Raw genomic sequence first — 13,366 nt, 5'->3', positions numbered from 1 at the left:
GCTGGAAATAGGTATATACTGTCACCCAAATCAGTCACTGATAAGGAGAATGGGATTATCAGAAACACTTAACTTTAAACCCATCTGGATTTTATCCTAAACAGGAGGATTCTGCCAGTAAGAAAAAGGTTATGGTGCAATGAATCTTGGTAAGAAATCAATAGTAGGAGTTCCTGTCGTGGCGCAGTGGTTAACGAATCCGACTAGGAACCATGAGGTTGCAGGTTCGGTCCCTGCCCTTGCTCAGTGGGTTCACGATCCGGCGTTGCCATGAGCTGTGGTGTAGGTCGCAGACTGGCTCAGATCCCGCGTTGCTGTGGCTCTGGCGTAGGCTGGTGGCTACAGCTCTGATTGGACCCCTAGTCTGGGAATCTCCATATGCTGCAGGAGCGGCCCAAGAAATAACTAAAAAGACCAAAAAAAGAAAAAAAAAAAGAAATGGCAAAAAGACAAAAAAAAAAAAAAAAAAAGAAAGAAAGAAATCAATAGAATCTGAGAATACTGAGTAGTATCATTAAAATTTTTTTGAAAACTTGATGATGAGTTATAATTTAAAACTGCTTTCAAGGTTGCATTAACATTTTCTCATATGTTCTGCTTTTGATTCTATATTTTTAAACTCCTCTGGGAGGGCTTAACCTTTCTTGATGGCAACAAGGAAGGAAGGAAGGAAGGAACTCTAATCTGCAAGCTGATATCAATAATAAAACCTCCAGGTAGTTTATAAGAGCTGCCATATCAGACAGGATTAGGATGGCAGAACAGAAGGGTTGGAGCTCAACTTCTCTCCTAAAAACAACAAAATTTACAACCAAATTCTGAGCAATATTCATCCAAATGCGCCAGAAACTTTCAAAAAGATATCCTACTCCAGAAGACAAAGAGGAAGCCACATCAAGAGGTAGGAGGGGTGATTATGCAACATAAGTGACCACATACCTCCCGGGTGGGAAGCCCCACAGACTGGAAATTAACTGGTTCACAGAGACTCACCTACAGGAGTGACAGTTCTGAGCCACACATCAAACTCCCACGTGTGGGGATCTGGCACTGGGAGAAAGAGCCCCCAGAGCATCTGGCGTTAAAGGCCAGTGGGACTTACGAACAGGATCTCCATGGTACTTGGGGAAATGGAGAACTCATTCTTAAAAGGTGCACACAGACTTTCACATGTACTGGGTCCCAGGGCAAACCAAAGCCTCCATAGGAATCTGGGTCCACCCTGACTGCAGTTCTTGGAGGACCTACTGCAAAAACAGGGGTGAATGTGGCTTGTTGTGAGAGATGGACATTGAAAGCAAAGCTCTCAGGAATATTCAGCAGTGTGCCTTTCTCTGGAGGTGGCCATTTTGGGAAAATCTGGCCCCACCCATCAGCACTGAGAAGCTCCAGACCAAACTACAATCCAGGTGGGATCCCAGCACCGCCCATCAGTAAACAGGCTGCCTAAAGACACCCCAGGCACACAGCTGCCTCTAATCTCACCCAAAGACAAAGCCTTACCCACCAGAGGGATAGGAATCAGCTCTACCTACCAGTGGGCAGGCACCAGTCCCTCCCATAAGGAAGCCTACAGCAAGCCCCCATATCAACTTCAGCCACAAGTGGGGCAGACAACAGAAGTAAGAGAGGCTACAACTCTATTATCTGTAAAAAGGTCACCATGCCAAAAACCTATAAAAATGAAAAGACAGAGAACTATAACTCAGATGAGGGAGAAAGAAAAAAACCCAGAAAATCAGTTAAGTGATCAGGAGATTCTCAGCCTCCAGGAAAAAGACTTTAGATTGTTGATGCTGAAGATGATGCAAGACATTGGACATAAACTGGAGGCAAAGATGGATAACTTACAGGAAACAATGACCAAAGAGATACAAGATATAAAACTTAAACAAGAAGAGAGGCAAAATATAATAACTGAAATAAAAAAAATCATTAGAAGCAACCAAAAGCAGAATACAAGAGGCAGAAGAATGAATAAGCGAGGAGGAGTTCCCGTCATGGCGCAGTGGTTAACAAATCCGACTAGGAACCATGAGGTTGCAGGTTCGGTCCCTGCCCTTGCTCAGTGGGTTAATGATCCGGCATTGCCGTGAGCTGTGGTGTGGGTTGCAGACATGGCGCGGATCCCGCGTTGCTGTGGCTCTGGCATTGGCTGGTGGCTGCAGCTCCAATTCGACCCCTAGCCTGGGAACCTCCATATGCCATGGGAGTGGCCCAAGAAATAGCAAAAAGACAAAAAAAAAAAAAAAAAGAATGAATAAGCGAGGTGGAGGACATATTAGTAGAAATTATGGATGTGGAACAGAAAAGAGAAAAAAGACTGAAAACAAATGAAGAGAGTCTCAGAGAACTCTGGGACAACGTTCAATGTACCAACATCCATATTACGGGGTGCCAGAAGGAGAAGAGAGAGAGAAAGGACAGAAAAAATATTCCAAGAGATAATAGCCAAAAACTTCCCTAACTTGGGAAAGGAACCACTCACTCAAATAAGGAAGTGCAACAAGTACCACATAAAATAAACCCAAGGAGGAACACCCCGAGACACACATTAATCAAACCGACCAAAATTAAAGACAAAGAGAAAATATTGAAAGCAGCTAGGGAAAAGAAACCTGTAACATACAAGGGAACCCTGATAAGGTTATTGGCAGTATTTTAGCGGAAACTCTGCAGGTCAGAATGGAGTGGCATGATATACTTAACGTGATAAAAGGAAAAAACCTCCAACCAAGATTATTTTACCCAGCAAGGCTCTCATTCAGATTTGAAGGAGAAATCAAAAGCTTCACAGATGAGCAAAAGCTAAGAGAATTCAGCAACACTAAATCAGCTTTACAACAAATACTAAAGGAACTTCTCTAGTCAAAAAAGAAAACGCCACAACGAGGAACAAAAATACCACAAAATGACAAGGCTCACCAGTAAAGGTATATATTCGGTAAAGCTATGAAATCATCCATGCACAATTATCCCACCAAAATCAGAAATTGTGAGAAGAAGAGGGTACAAATTCAGGACACTGGAAATGCACTTGCAATTAAGAGATCACAACTTAAAACAATCTCATATATGTATAGAAGCTTATATCAAAACTTCAGAATAACTACAAACCAAAAATCTACAATTAATACACACACAAATAAGAAAAATCAACACAAATACAACACTAAAGATAGTTATCAAACCAGAAGAGGAGAGAATAAGAGAAGGGAAGAAAAAAGAGCAACAAAAAGAAATTCAAAGCAATTAATAAAATGGCAATAAGAACATACATATCAATAATTACCTTAAATGTAAATGGACTAAATGCCCCAACCAAAAACACACAGACTAGCTGAATGGATACAAAAATAAGATCCATATTTATGCTGTCTTCAAGAGACCCACTTCACTTCTAGGGACACATACAAATTGAAAGTGAGAGGATGGAAGAAACTATTCCATGCAAATGGGAATCAAAAGAAAGCTGGAGTAGCAATATTCATAACATACAAAATAGACTTTAAAATGAAGAATATTTTAAGGGATAAGGAAGGTCACTACCTAATGATCAAAGGGTCAATCCAAGAAGAAGATATAACAATTGTAAATATCTATGCACCCAACAGAGGTTCACCACAATATATAAGGCAACTGCTAAAAACCTTAAAAGGACAAATTGATAATAACGCAATAATAGCAGGGGACTTTAACAACCCACTTATAGCAATGGACAGATCATCCAGACAGAAAATCAATAAGGAAACACAGGTCTGGAATGAGACATTAAACCAGATGGACGTAATAGATATTTATAGGACATTCCATCCAAAAGCAACAGAATACACATTCTTAAGTGCACATGGAACATTCTCTAAGGTTGATCATATCCTGGGCTACAAATCCAACCTCAGTAACCTTAAGAAAATTGAAATCATATCATGCATCTTTTCCAACCACAATGCTATACAACTGGAAATCAACAAGAAAAAAAAAAAACTGCAAAAAACACAAACATGCGGAGACTCAACAACATGCTACTAAACAACCAATGGATCACTGAAGAAATCAAAGAGGAAATTAAAAAATACCTAGCAGCAAATGACAACAAAGATACCACACTCCAATACCTATGGGATGCAGCAAAGCCATTCTAAGAGGAAAGTTTATAGCAATAAAAGCCCACCTCAGGAAGCAAGAAAAAGCTCAAATAAACAAGCTAACTTTACATCTAAAGCAGCTAGAGAGAGAAGAACAGACAAGGCCTAAAGTTAGCAGAAGGAAAGAAATCATAAAAATCAGAGCAGAAATCAATGAAATAGAAACAAAGAAAACCATAGAAAAGATCAATGAAATGAAAAGCTGGTTCTTTGAAAAGATCAACAAAATTGATAAACCCTTAGCCAGACTTCTCAAGAAAATAAGAGGATTCAAATCAATAAAATTAGAAATAAAAAGAAGAAGTAACAAAGGACATCACAGAAATACAAAGGATCATAAGAGACTACTATATGCAACTATATGCCAATAAAATGGAAAACTAGAAGAAATGGACAAATTCTTAGAAAAGTACAATCTTCCAAGACTAAACCAAGATGAAATGGAAAACATGAATGGACGAATAACAAGTACTAAAATTGAAAATGTCATTTTAAAACTTCCAACATTCAAAAGTCCTGGCTTCACAGGCGAATTCTATCAAACATTTAGAGAAGAGCTAACACCTATCCTTATGAAACTATTTCAAAAGATCACAGAGGAAGGGACACTCCCAAACTCATTCTATGAGGCCACCATCACCCTGATACCAAAACCAGACAAAGATACCACAGAAAAAAAGAAAATTACAGGCCAATTTTACTGATGAACATAGATGCAAAAAATCCTCAACAAAGTACTAGCAAACCAAATCCAATAATACATTAAAGGATTGTATATCATGATCAACTGGGATTTATCCCAGGGATGCAAGAATTCTTCAATATCCGCAAATCAATCAGTATGATATACCACATTAACAAACTGAAGAATAAAAACCATATGATCCTCTCAATAGAGCAGAAAAAGCCTTTGACAAAATCCAACACCCATTTCTGATAAAAACCCTTCAGAAAATGCGCACAGAGGGAACCTACCTCAACAGCATAAAGGCCATATATGACAAACCCAAAGCTAACATCATTCTCACTGGTGAAAAGCTGAAAGAATTCCCACTGAGAACAGGAACAGGACAAGGAGTCTGCTCTCACCACTACTATTCAACATAGTTTGGGAAGCCCTAGCCACAACAATCAGAGAAGTAAAAGAAATAAAAGGAATCCAAATTGGAAAGGAAGAAGTAAAACTATCACTATTTGCAGATCACATGATACTATACCTGGAGAACTCTAAAGACTCTACCAGAAAACTGTTAGAGCTCATCCATGAATTTGGCAAAGTCACTAGACACAAAATGAATACACAGAAATCGACAGCATTTCTATAAACTAAAATGAAGGATCATAAAGAGAATTTAGGGAAGCAATCTCATTTACCATTGCATCCAAAAGAATAAAATACCTAGGAGGAAACCTACCTAAAGAGTCAAAAGACCTGTACTCTGAAAACTATAAGATGCTGATGAAAGAATTCAAAGATGTCACAAATAGATGGAAAGACATACTATGCTCTTGGATTGGAAGAGTCAATATTATCAAAATGACTATACCACCTAAGGCAATATACAGATTCAATGCAATCCCTATCAAATTACCAAGGACATTTTTCACAGAACTCGAACAAAATATTTTAAAGTTTGTTTGGAAGCACAAAAGGCCCAGAATAGACCAAAAACATCCTGAAAAAGAAAAATGGAGCTGAAGTAATCAAGATCCCTAACTTCAGACTATACTACAAAGCAGCAATCATCAAAACCATATGGTACTGGCACAAAGACAGAAATATAGATCAGTGGAACAGGATGGAAAGCCCAGAATTAAACCCACACAACTACAGCAACTAATCTATGACAAAGGAGGCAAGAATATACAATGGAGAAAAGACAGCCTGTTCAATAAGTGGTGCTGGGAAAACTGGACAGCCACTTGTAAAAGAATGAAATTAGAACACTCCCTAACACCATAGACAAAAATAAACTCAAAAAGGATTAAAGACCTAGACATAATACCAGATACTATAAAACTCTTAGAGGAAAACTTAGGCCAAACACTCTCTGACATAAACAACAGCCACATCTTCTCAGATCCACCCCCTAGAGTAATGATAATAAAAACAAAAATAAACAAATGGGTCTTAATTAAACTTAAAAGTTTCTGCACAGCAAAGGAAACCCTAAACAAAACGAAAAGACAACCCACAGAATGGGAAAAAATATTTGCAAATGAATTGACTGATAAGGGATTAATCTCCAAAATTTATAAACACCTTCTGCAGCTCAATACCAAAAACAAACAACCCCATCGAAAAATGGGCAGAAGATCTAAACAGACAGTTCTCCAAAGAAGACACACAGATGGCCAAAAAACACATGAAAAGATGTTCAGCATCACTCACTATTAGGGAAATGCAAATCAAAACCACTCTGAGGCACCACCTTACACCAGCCAGAATGGCCATCATCCGAAAGTCTACAAACAATAAGTGCTGGAGAGGATGTGGAGAAAAAGAAACCTATTACACTGTTGGTGGGATTGTAAATTGGTGCAACCACTGTGCAAAACAGTATGGAGATGCCTCAGAAAACTAAAAATAGAACTACCATTTGATCTAGCAATCCCACTCCTGGGCATCTATCCAGAGAAAACCATGACTCAAAAAGACACATGTACTCCAATGTTCATTGCAGCACTATTTACAATAGCCAAGACATGGAAACAACTAACTGTTTATCAACAGAGGAGTAGATAAGAAGATGTAGTACATATATATACTGGAATATTATTCAGCTATTAAAAGGAGCAAAATACCAGCATTTTTAGCAACATGGATGGACCTAGAAACTATAATACTAAGTGAAGTCAGTCATACAATGAGACACCAACATTAAATGCTTTCACTGACATGTGGAATTTGAAAAAAGGACAGAATGAACTTCTTTGCAGAACAGATACTGACTCACAGACTTTGAAAAACTTATTGTTTCCAAAGGAGATAGTTTGGAGGGTAGGGGGATGCACTGGGGTTGTGGGATGGAAATCCTATAAAATTGGATTGTGATGATCATTTTACAATTATAAATGTAATAAATTCATTGAGTATTAAAAATAAAATAAAAAATACAAAAAAACTATTCTCAAAAAAATAATAATAATAATAAGAGCCACCACATCAGAATTCTCTCTATAGCTGCTAAATCCATGAGTTTTACCCAAGCACTACTGACTACCCAGTAGAACAGGTAAGGCAGTATGAACCCACAAAATATTATTTACACTAACCACATTTTCACTAGCAGGAGACTCAACAGAACTACAGTTCCCAAGATGTTTCTTAAGTTTTGCTTACAGTGTTCTATCATTCCCTTGTAATTTCCTTTTATAATGTGCTATAGACCTCTCCCAAATTTGTCCCCAGAATTTCCCTTAAGGTAGAACAAATTCAATTACACAAAGCTTCAACTCTAGTTACGTTTTGGCTTGTTTTCTAATGTGCTTTGTATTATAATATCATTAACTTGGAGAATAACTGATGCCACTAACAAATGGAACCCACACAGTATATACTAGTTAGCTCCATTAATCTGAACTCCAAAAATAAATTTTCCACAATGTCTCCTCCTTATCTTTACCCATTTTTCTCTAACATTTCTATGTTAGTTCCTAAATAAATAAATTTTAATTATAATAACTAAATGATATTTTTTCTTTAAAAAAGATTTATCTTTTGAACAATAATACTGAACATGTTATTTGGACATTACTGGATTGTTTATCATTTGCTTATTTTTATATGGGTTCCTTACTATTAAGAATATTGACTGTCTTTTTTCTTATTTTTGTCTTTCAAACTTGATTAATGTGATACATATATTTTCTGTCAATCTTGTTTCTTTATGTTTTCTGCCTTGGGGAAAACGTTTAAGATTCTGAGATCAGGTAAATCCACTCAATCTTTTCAAGGATCTTAAGCCTTTTGATTCTGCAGTAAATGTCAGTATATTTATATGTGTACGTATATATTTAGCTAATAAAAACCTTTTAAATGCCAACAAGAAAATTATTTGGTGCAATACATTTAAATTGACATAATAATTGCTTCTCGGCCTTTTGGCTAAGATCAAGTGTAAACTGACATAATAAATGGGGTCTTCCATGTATCGCATTGTCCTACTGATTCGCTTCCTTTTTTTCACATATATTTGCTTTCCCTTGATGACATCTTCATCAGTCATAAGTACTACATCCACACCAATGACCACTCAATCCAGATTTCTGGGTCAATATATAGAGGAATTCTCCCAGCCCATAAGAAGTAGAACATCAGAGTCAGGAGAAAAGAACTGAGACTCAGCTGCAAAAGGATTGAAGAGGAAAGGTGAATGTTGTGATGTTGAGCTAGCTCTGTCATTCAGAAGCAAGGGGTCAGCTCTATTTTATTAATCTTTTATTTTCTCTGGCTAAGGTCAAAGCGATTCTATAATCTAAGAAAAACAGATACTATTTAGGATCAGAAAATAAAGAATTGTGGGGAGCCTGAAGAAGGAAAATATTATTCATGACTTTTTCTCAAAATGTGCACTGGTGGGAAAACTAGCAATCAGGGCTCTCGCAACAACTAAAGAGTATACACCTACTACTTGTCATAATTACAATTCATGAACTGAAAGGGAGGAAAAGAGTGTTCAAGAGTCTTTTACTTCTGAGTGTATGTCGAAATATCTACTCTTTACTTAAAGTGATTGGTACACTGCCACCATTTAAAGAAAAACTATGTTCAATTCAAAATGAAAGCCTGCAAATCAAAAACAGATCAGTTAGGCTAAGTTTTCTAAAGGAAAACTTTTGAAATCCTAAAATATTCTTACATGGTACTCTAGAATTTTCTTAGAAATTAATTTAAGAGTAAGAGAATTCAAATACAGGTAGTTGAGATTGTTTTGTTTGTTTTTACTAAATTACTGACAAAACTGATTGGTTCAATATTCCATGTGTTCTGTGAGAAGAGGCACAGGGGAAACTGTAATTGACAATTTAAAATTAAAAAAACAGACACCCCAAAAAGTTGAAAAGGCCGGACTCAGGACATATAGCTAGAAAGGGGCAGAATCAGGACTGAAAATCAGGTGTTCAGATTCTAATTTTAGTGTTATTTCTACTCTATGCCTCATTTAATATAAAATCCTTACTTTCTAGGATTTTATACTGAGGCTAAATAATAAGGCAGTTTTAAACAATTTTAATGGCTTAGTAATATTGGAGCACTAAGAAGATAAGGCTCATGATACGAGAAGAATCAAAGAAGAAACAAATTGTCATCATACCCTTTCATTTAATTGGTATGGCTTTGAGCCAAAGAGATAAGAAACCCTGAAAAAGCTTGTGTGTAATGCTCACAATTCTAGAATTAGCTAATCTTGATTTTTAAAAAAACAACTTCCAACCATTCTCTTAAAGGAAGGCAAGCACTGGGTGGTGAAGCTCCAGAAGAACATGCTGTTCTATCACAAATCTAAGCTCTGCTGCTAACTCATGTGACTATGGGTTAAGGTGCTTTTCTAAGCTCCATTTTCTTCATCTAGATAATGGAGAAAAATAAAGCATCTACCTCATAGGATTGCTGAGGATAAATGCAATATATGTAAAGTATTTAGCTCAGTTCTGGGCACAAGGTAAACACAGTAATGACCTCTTGCTGTGGTTTGTCACAATAAACAGAATAGATAGCTCCATGAGGCTGACTCATGATGGCCCAGGAAAGGCTCAGTTCCAGAGTCTAGAACCTCATTTTTTTCTACTTCCTTGCTCTTAGATCAGAGAGTAACCTCTTTTGATCTATGGTGATCATAGAATTTAGAGACAGAGGGAAGTCTGAATTAATTTGCTATTTAATCTTGAATAGTTTCAGTAATTACACCTTTTCAAGTCTCATTTCCTGTGAATTAAGGATACTGATATGATCGTGAGGTTTTTTGTTTTGTTTTTACAGCCACACCTGTGGCACACGGAAGTTCCCAGGCTCTGGGTTGAATGAATTAGAGCTAGAGGTGCTGGCCTACCCAGAGCCACAGCAATGCAGGATCCTAGCTGTGTCTGCAAACTATACAGGAGATCATGGCAAAGCCAGATCCTTAACCCACTGAGTAAGCCATATCCTCATGGGTTCTATTCCGGTTCTTAGCACGCTGAGCTGCAACGAGAACTCTTGATTTCTGCTTTAAGTACTGAGTAGCAGCACCAGTTCACAATCAGTGAACTCCTCACCGTTATGAGATCCACTTCTCATTCCACTTTTCAAACTTAGCAGAGTCTAACATTGAGAATTAAGTCCAGAAACAGTAGATTGGGTCACACCATGGAAATGCTATTTAGCATAGGAAAACATGGTCATTTTTGTGTATTAGAAAAATCACTTTGGAAGTTGTGTGGCAGTTAGCAGGAAGCTTGGCCTGGAGGTATTACCTGTATAATCAATATCATCAAGAGAAGAGGGAAAATGCTAAGAAGGAAGATAAGTATTGAAAATAATCTTTAAAATATTTTCATCAATATCCTTAATATTTCAACTTAATTATGTTTAATTACATAATTAATACCTAATCATTATTGGAAAATTAGAAAATACAGAGAAACAAAAGGAAAAAAATGAATTATTCACATCCTACCACTCAGTAATAAATGCTATTAACATTTTTGAGTATATGAATTTTAGATTTTTTTTACACATATGTGGGAGGTTTTTTTTAGGTTTTTATTTTTTTCTATTATAGTTGATTTACTTGTTCTGTCAATTTCTGCTGTATATCAAAGTGACCCAGTCATATATATGAGTATGTGTGTGTGTGTGTACATATACATTCTTTTTCTCACATTATCTGCCTTCATGTTCCATCACAAGTGACTATAGTCACTATACAGCAGCATCTCATTGCTTATCCACTCCAAATGTAACAGTTTGCATCTGCTAACCTCAAACTCCCAGTCCATCCCACTCCCTCCCCCTCCCTTTAGCAACTACAAGTCTATTCTCCAAGTCCATGAGTTTGTTTCTTTTCTGTAGAAAGGTTCATTTGTGCTGTATATTAGATTCCAGATATAAGTGATATCATATGGTATTTTTCTTTTTCTGGCTTACTTCACCTATGAGAGTCTCTAGTTCCAACTTACACAGCTCAACAACAAAAAAGCCAATAACCCAATTGAAAAATGGGTAGATGACCTAAATAGACATTTCTCCGAAGAAGATATACAGATGGCCAACAGACACATGAAAAAATGCTCAACATCACCAATTATTAGAGAAATACAAATCAAAACTACAAGAGGTACCATCTCAATACTGGTCGGAATGGCCATCATTAACAAGTCAACGTATAACAAACACTGGAGAGGGTGTGGAGAAAAGGGAACCCTCCTACAATGTTGGTGGGAATGTAAATTGGTACAACCACTATGGAAAACAATATTGAGGTACCTCAGAAAACTACATATACAACTACCATACGATCCAGCAATCCCACTCTTTGGCATATATCCAGACAAAACTTTCATAGAAGCATTATTTGCAATAGCCAAGACATGGAAACAACTAAATGTCCATCAACAGATGAATGGATTAAGAAGATGCGGTGTATATATATACACAATGGAACACTGCTCAGCCATAAAAAAGAACAAAATAATGCCAGTGGCAGCAACATAAATTTTTTTTAATAGTATGTAATGAGAGGGAGAAGGAGAGAAAGGGAGAGAAACTCAACATGAAAAGAAATAAAAACACTGAAAAATATCAGTAAGAGGAGGAGCTAGGGAGAGAGGTGGTATATATGAGAAAGCATTTTCATGGGGAGGTGGGTCAAAAGATGCAGTGTAAAGTTAATACGTCAAGAACTCCCAAAAGAACTAAAAGTGGATACTTATAGGAAGTGTGCTTGGGAATGAAAGTGGAGTATGGAATGGCAGATTTTACTTTTCTCTGTTTTGTGTGTATTTTTACATTTTCCCCAGCTTTACTGAACATAATTGATAAATAACATTATGTAAGTTTAGGGTATACAATGCAATGATTTTATGTATGTATATACTGCAAAACGATTACCACAATAAGGTTAGTTAACATGTCCATCACCTCACATAGTTGCAATTTGTCTGTGTATGTTTGTGTGTGTGTGGTGAAAACATTTTTTTTTTCTTTTTGTACACACCATTGCACGCAGAAATTCCCTAGCCAGGTATTGAACCCATGCCACAGCAGTGACAATGCCACTGAGCCACCAAGGAACTTTGAAAACTTTATAAATCTTATCCCACTGAGATCCTTAACCCACTGAGCCACGAGGGAACTTTGAAAACTTTATAAATCTGCTCTGCTAGCTACTGTATACTCTGTGTACTATATACATAACACAGTAAATATCATATGATATCACACATGGAATCTAAAAAAATGATAAAAATGAGCTAATTTACAAAACAGAAGCAGACTCACTGACATAGAAAGCAAACTTACAGATACCAAAGTGGAAAGGGGAGTATAAATTAGGAGTTGGAATTTACTGGTTCACACTACTATTCACAAAATAGATAATCAGCAACGACCTATTGTATAGCATAGGGAACTATACTCAATATTTTGTAATAATAGATAAGGGAAAATAATCTGAAAAAGTAAATATATATGTATAATTGACTCATTTTGCTGTACATCTGAAATAACACAACATTGTAATTCACCTATTCCTCTCTCTCTCTCTCTCTAAATATATATATATGAAATACAGTATTGTTAACTATAGTTACCATGCTATGTATTACCTCCCCAGAACTTAATCATCTTATAACTAGGAGTTTGTATCTTTTGATCAACTTCACCCTATTTCCCCTGACCCCTGGCAACCAACCACTAATCTATTCTCTATGAGTTTGGTTTTTTAGATGTCACAGAGATAATACAGTATTTGTCTTTCTCTGTCTGACTTATTGCAATTAGCATAATGCCATGATTCATCCATATTGTCACTAATGACAGGATTTTTTTAAATGTCTGAATAATTTTCCATAAACATATGCCATATTTTCTTTATCTGTTTATCTGTAAGTGGACACTTACATTGTTTCTATGTCCTGGTTATTTCAAATAATGCTGTAATGAACAAAGTGCAGATATGTCTCTGAAATAGTGATTTCATTTCCTTTGGATATAAACCCAGAAGTGGAATTGCTGGGTC

General features: G+C 36.6%; 1 protein-coding gene across 2 annotated transcripts in view; it reads right to left on the bottom strand.

Annotated features, from left to right (window-relative positions):
• The window catches only part of C1H9orf135 (chromosome 1 C9orf135 homolog), a 226,189-nt gene that overhangs the window by 186,021 nt on the left and 26,802 nt on the right, over positions 1-13,366 (bottom strand). The gene's annotated exons all lie outside the window — the stretch shown is intronic.

The sequence above is a fragment of the Sus scrofa genome, chromosome 1 (assembly GCF_000003025.6).
Source record: "Sus scrofa isolate TJ Tabasco breed Duroc chromosome 1, Sscrofa11.1, whole genome shotgun sequence".
NCBI classification, from domain to species: domain Eukaryota; kingdom Metazoa; phylum Chordata; class Mammalia; order Artiodactyla; family Suidae; genus Sus; species Sus scrofa.
Note: the sequence above shows the minus strand (reverse complement) of the source record. Positions and strands in the feature narration are given on the sequence as shown.